The sequence below is a fragment of the Barbus barbus genome (assembly GCF_936440315.1).
Source record: "Barbus barbus genome assembly, chromosome: 11".
NCBI lineage: Eukaryota > Metazoa > Chordata > Actinopteri > Cypriniformes > Cyprinidae > Barbus > Barbus barbus.
This window is the reverse complement of record NC_136739.1, coordinates 26,664,539-26,671,815: the sequence shown is the minus strand read 5'-3', so window position 1 is coordinate 26,671,815 and position 7,277 is coordinate 26,664,539.

Sequence of the window (7,277 nt, the reverse complement as noted above, 5' to 3'; positions counted from 1 at the left end):
CCAGTTGGATTGATAGAATCTGTTTTGCATACTGTATCCCACTAAAATTAATTAATATTAACATTAATGAATATGTATATAAGGTCCGGCAGGAATTGTCGGTGGGGGCAAGGCACCAAACCCCCAGCAATATGGCCGCCCACTGCTCTGGGTGAGTGTTCATGGTGTGTGTGTGTTCACTACTGTGTGTGTGCACTTGGATGGGTTAAATGCAGAGCACAAATTCCAAGTATGAGTCACCATACTTGGTCATATGTCACTTCACTGTAATTTACTGACCCTTATCAAACTGCTATTTACTTAAATATAAGAGACCATGGGTTTATAAGAAAAGTAGTGATATCTGAAGATCTTTTGAGCTTTATCATCAATGAATAATTTGATCCAGCTCACAAAGCTGGTCTCATGATCCGTTTGTGAATCAACAACTTAATCTGGTTCTTGAGTTTAACTCTTTGACTCTGAACCCAGCAGTTAACAGCCCTCTAGTGGTGAAAATAATGAGTGAATATTAACTTAGATTTCACACAAAGCTATTTCATGACTAGTTTTATAATTCACATGAGTGCACATAAGAGTTTCTGTTCCATGAAAGAAAAAAACAAATCGGCCATGCAGTTTCAGAGCATGGGGGTGATTAAATAATGACAGAATGTTCATTTTGGGTGATCTAATCTGTTAAATTTAATTAAAGTATAATTTCTCTTACTCTGTATGAAGTGAACTTCATTAGACTTGATAAACTAGTAATTCAGATTTGTGTTGGGCCTGGCAGGCATGCCTTTGTCTTAGCTTCCTTTTTCTCAAAGCAAAAGTTGAGCTCTGAGAGTTTTCTGTGATTATTCCAAGCAAATGTAGAAAAACAGTTTTGGCACTGTCTGCAGTAAGACATCTAAATGAGAGTCGACAGCTCTGTCTTGTGGGTTCCAGCCTCAGAATCGCTATGTTTTTCCTTCCTCCTGCCTCTTCAAAACCAACCCTGAATCAGTTATTTGCTTCATTAGACATCTTCTGGGAGTCTCACTTCAATGGGTATCTGAATTTAAGGAGGGAAATACCGAGATCATGCAGTTTTTGAGCTGTGCTCATCTGGGTGGGCACTGTTGAGGTGGCAGCCTGCTAAACAGAGGGAATTTAATGAAAAAAACATTATCGAGATATATTGGATCCAGCACAATGAGGTGTAGTGACGTGTGGGCCTTAGAGTAATAAAACATTCAGTGCATTGCTGGCATACGGCCACAGTGAGCCACTTCCTCATGGAGAGACGATTAACAAAGGAAAACTTCTCAGAAAGAAGCATTGGAATACTTACTAAAGATGAATCACACAGCCTGCTTTTCTGCAAAGAAGTTGTAGCATTACTTCATCATTTAGGCCAGACTAAATTAGGCCATCCTGTGAGACTTTAAGCAACGCAAACCTGTCAGTTAGTTAAATGTTTATCACAACATTTTGCCTCCTTTTGCATGATTTTGCACTTATAATAACTTCATATTTAAACAAATAAATAAAGATTAAACATTTAATGTGTCTTTGTTGTCTTGAACCTAAACCATATTCAATGCACTCTATTAAAATGTGCAACTTAACACTTACATCTGTTTGTTTTAAAAAAATTATCTTCAATGTCATGGCTAGAGTCAATATTTGTTTTAAAGTAAGAAGAATGGATATAAAGGTGCCATTTATTATATTTGGCTCGAGTTAGTGTGTTTATTTGCTCTCATCCCCCATGAGGTCCAAACTCCAGCTGTTCTTTGTGACCATATGCAGGAATTGTTGTTTGTTTTTCACCACGATTCATTTGCTTTCTTAAAATCTTAATTCGGTAATTATATGAATGGTACTTAATGTTCATCTATGCATCAATGGTAAAGCAAAAAAAAAAAAAGATTTAACATCTTTGCAAGTTTATTGAAAATAAAAAACTTAAATGATTCCATTGCATGAGTATTCGTACCCTTATCTGGGACAGTTGGAATTTAGCTCAGGAGCATTCATATTGCTTGTAGGTGTTATATTGAAAATAGTGGTCCTGACAGAACTGTAAATATATATACATACATTTTAGGTTGTTCTGTTCTGGGCAAACACTCCCTGCCCATCCACACAGCCTAGCATGGATAGGAGCAGGGATAGCAGAATACCCCTCCTAGGGTAACAGAACAGAACCAACATCAATGAAAAGTGTAGCAGATACCATTAATGTTCTACATGATTATTTTAACAACATGATTCTGTGGTCTGACTCAATGATATATTCACTGCCAAGTCCTGACTGGACAAGAGGAGGAGCTGGGGATTGAGGTGGGTGATTAGTTCCTGAGCGAGCGATAGCTGCTGAATAATGACCGAAGGGACCTTATGAAGGGAATTATGATTGGTGTCATGATCCTATAGGTAGACGTGGATCAGCTGATCGTGAGTGTCAGCTGATGCGAACTTGACTAACGTGGCCTGCCAGAAATATCGCTATGCTCCATTGCCTTGTAAAAGTATTCCTACCCCTTCATTTTTTCCACGTTTTATGTTGCTGCCTTATGTTAAACTGCTTTAAATAGCTTTTTTCCCACATCAATCTACACTCAATTCACTACAATGGTAAAGCAAAAAAAAAAAAAAAATTAACATCTTTGCAAACTATTTAAATTGGCTGTTATTAAGCCTCTCATTAAAAAAACACAATTTGACCACAACGATCTAGTTAATTACAGACAGATCTCGAATCTCCCTTTTCTGTCAAAGATACTAGAAAAAGTAGTATCCTCACAATTATATGTCTTCTTAGAGAAAAATTATATCTGTGAGGATTTCCAGTCAGGATTTAGACCATCCCATAGTACTGAGACTGCTCTCATTAGAGTTACAAATGACCTGCTCTTATCATTTGATCGTGGTTGTATCTCTCTATTAGTGCTGCATTCGACACTATCATCTTATCATCTTTAATGAACATCAACACACGAAATCCATTCAAAATAACATCAATCCAGGACAAACAACAGACGAAAACCGAAGGCTTAAAAAGACTAGGAAATAAACTAGATGATTAATTAACTCAGGTGAACACAATGAAGGTGATTAACTAATTGGAACATGAACCAAAACAAATCAGGCAAAACAGGAACTCAACAGTAAAATAAAAGTAACATGGGAATCCTTGGTTCTTAATACTGTGTGTGATTACTTTTTTTTTGTGATGGTTGTTCAGGAGTCCCATGTTTGTTCTGAACAGTTAAACTGAGCACTGTTCTTCAGAAAAATCCTCCATTTCCTACGGAATCTTTAGTTTCCCAGCATCTTTTGCATATTTGATCCCTTTCCAGCAGTGACTGTATGATTTTGAGATCCATCTTTTCACACTGAGGACAACTGAGGGACTCAAACACAACTATTAAAAAAAGGTTCAAACATGCACTGATGCTCCTGAAGGAAACACGATGCATTTAAAGGATAGTTCACCCAAAAATGAAAATTCTGTCATTTACTCACCCTCAAGTAGTTCCAAACCTGTATGAATGGATTTGTTCTGCTGAACACAAAGGTAGATATTTTGAAGAATGTGGGAAACAGAGCAGTCCTGGGGAACCATTGACTTCCATAGTATTTTTTTTTCCTACTATGAAAGTCAATGGTGCCCCAAAGCAGCCTGGTTACAAACTTTCTTCAAAATATCTTCCTTTGTGTTCGGCAGAACAAAGAAATTCATACAGGTTTGGAACTACTTGAGGGTGAGTAAAATGATGACAGAATTTTTATTTTTGGGTGAACTATCCCTTTAAGAGCTGGGGGGTGAAAACTTTTTGAATTTGATGATCAAGGTAAAAATTGTACTTAATTTGTCTTCCACAAAACATGCAAGTATCTTCTGTTGCTTCCGAAGAGCAGTACTAAATGAAAAAAAAAAAAAAAAAAGACATTTTAACAAAAGAAAAACCTGGACATCTTCATCCTGTTCAAAAGTTTTCACTCCCCAGCTTTTAATGCATCTGTTTCCTTCTGGAGCATAAGTGAATGTTTGAACCTTTTTTAATAGTTGTAATAGTTTTTAATAGTCCCTCAATTGTCCTTAGTGTGAAAAGATGGATCTCAAAATCATACAGTCAATGCTGGAAAGGGTTCAAAAGATGCTGGAAAACTGAAGAATCTGCAGGAGCTTGAGGATTTTTCTGAAGAACAGTGCTCAGTTTAACTGTTCAGAACAAACAAGGGACTCATGAACAACCATCACAAGACAAAAAACAGTCATAGATCATCCAGGTAACCACACACAGTATTAAGAACCAAGGGTTCTGCCCATGATAAGTCTCTCCTCCAATATGTCTTCAAGCAATCATCTCAGATTCATCGGTGATTATGAATTTTTATGCTAGAATCACTACGGCGGCAAGCCTTTGTTCTCAACTTCCTGTATAGGATAATTGGCAATGAATTAAACCCTACAGGCTTTTTACATAACATGAACACAAGACCCAAATACATATTAATCAGTTAACTCTCTCTTTCAAATTTTGCTTTAAGGAAATCACAGAAAAGTGGATCCGAGGACCAAATGGAAAAGCGATCTTTTGCTTTAGGCAAACCATTGCTCAAGGTGACCTGAAGCAGTTTGTTTTCCATAAGATGGATAAGTGGGTAACTTGATCTGACACTTTATACTCTATCTATCCTCTATCTCAGTATACCGAGCTGTTGTTGAGTCTGATTGCATGGCATCCTGAAACTGTTAGCTGCACTATTTTGCATTAAGAGAGACAACACTTCAGAGATAGTGAGTTCTCACACTTTTTTCACTGGCTCTCATTTTTCAGTGGATTTAAGGGAGAGTTCAGCATTAAAGGAAAAGAAAATTCTGTCATCGTGTATGAGTCTCTTTTCTGTTAAGCACAATATTTAGAGAATGTTGGTAACCAAATAGTTGACGGTAGCCATTGACTTCCATTTTTTTTCCATCCTATGGAAGTCAATGGCTACATCAACTGTTTGGTTACCAACATTCTTTAAAATATCTTCTTTTATGCCCATCAGAAGAAAGAAACTCTCAGAGAATTTTCATTTTTGGGTGAACTTTAAAGTTCTGAAATGCTTATTATCTTTAGGAAGGGGTGTAATATTAACTAGAAGACCAAATCAAGAGGGTTTATCATTTGTAACATTCACACTGAATATTGTAAATTAATAGATTAAAATTCTGTCATCGTTTACTTTTGATTTTTTTTTTAAGTTTTGAATGAGTTCTAGTTTCATGAGATCCAGGTTGTTGTTTTTGATCATAAAAATGTTTGCTTCTGTCTCAAAATAAAGTTCATCCACAGTGAGACAGCAAGTTATTTAACCTTCCTACCAGTCGCTTTATAGTTTTCACCAAACTAAAAGCATTCCGGTCTCAGTGTTCTGACTTGTGTGTGTGTGTAAATGTCAATGTATTGCATAATGAGATGTAACCTAAGTTGCCCACAGGTATACTGTGACATTAAATGATTGCAGAGGAAGCTTATTATAACCAGCACAAATAATATAATGACCTTCAGACACTGAGAGATTATTCTCTCATTCAATATCAAATAGCAACAATGTTTTATATAAAATAACAAATACGATTAATCACAATCTTCCACTATTAAATGATTATTAGCATTTACATGTGTGCTAAATTAGCAACTTTTCTATATATTGACATACAGTAGGTGATGTAATTGCTACCAAGGAATTTCAGTGTGGTTTGCAGGTTGGGAAATAATAAGAATAAAAAATCTCTGTCTTTCAAGTGCATCATCTCCTCTTTTGACTGTATTTCTAAGTAAAAATAAAAAAACTGTAATTTTTTTTATGAGTGGAAGGTATGTTGTAACACTTAAGGGCTTTTAAGGATTTGTGAGGTTGTCTTGACCTAGCTTTTATATGAAGATTATGACGTGAAAGGAAATAGTGTGGATGTAAAGGTGGAAAATTAAATGTGAGTCATTTGAAGACTCATTCTAATGGTGCAATTTCAGACTGTTTCCTTAAAAAGGCTACTTTTTCTAACAATCTGACTTAAGGAAAACAATGTTAAAAAGGATGTCTACAAGTTTCACTTTACTTTACATTTCTTGGCGTAAACTGTTTAAGTTATTGTGGCTGCAGACTAATTGTATGTGGCCTTGCAGACTGTTATTCAAGGTAATCACCACCATAAATGCATGATAGACTGTGATTCTCCATCTGTTTCCAGGCAACATCGGCCAGCACAGCACAGGGGAATGAGAGCTCGTCTGTCCCAATCATATTTTCTACCCTGTCTTCACGGTAAACACCAATCTGTGGGACCCATCTGAGATGAACGAGGATACATTCACAAAGACATTATCCAGACTACACACACCGCCCAGAATGTTTCAAGCCTCTCAGAAGAATAACTGTATATCAATAACAGAGAGTAAGGTCACTTCCACTAAAAACATAACAATCTGTCTATCTATGTGTGTCTATTTGAATAAGTACGTATATGTATGTATGTATGTATGTATGTATCTATCTATCTATCTATCTATCTATCTATCTATCTATCTATCTATCTATCTATCTATCTATCTATCTATCTATCTATCTATCTATCTATCTATCTATCTATCTATCTATCTATCTATCTATCTATCATGTTAAGTTGTGTTGTTCTGTAATATCCTGAGAGAGGTTTCTGATAAATAAATCATAAATCATAAATCAAGCTCACATCTGTAAATTTGCCATCTTTGCATTGAGATGTTATGAGAGCGGTATACAATTTCATGAGGCATAAGGGTCTGAACTGAGATGGAATGGCGCATGGAATATTTTGATACGCATTTTTCAAGGGTGATGAAATAAAATGCTGGGTTTGTGGTATCCTGGGAAACAAGGCCAAAGGAAATTTTCCACTTCTCCAGTTTACTTCTAGAAGTTTTTCAAACAGAAGACTCAGCTGTGATAATTATACTTGTTGATTTAAATTCAGTAATTAAAGTATAATATCACGGGTTATATGTAAAGATTGTAGAATTGCATACTAAATACTAAGTTGCTTACTGCGTCCCACCAGTGGGAGTTCAGGAGCTCTGGTGGCTCAAAAGTTTCAGCTCAACTTTGATGATTAAATCCAAAACAAACTTCAGATTTTTGTCAACAAGGGCTGTGTGCTTTGCAGCCACAATTTCTAAGCGAGATGAAACTCGAGGATTGAAAGGGTTTAGGGTAATTAAAATGAGCCACTTTTTTGTTCCGTTTTGTCTGCTGTAATAAATATGGGAAGATGA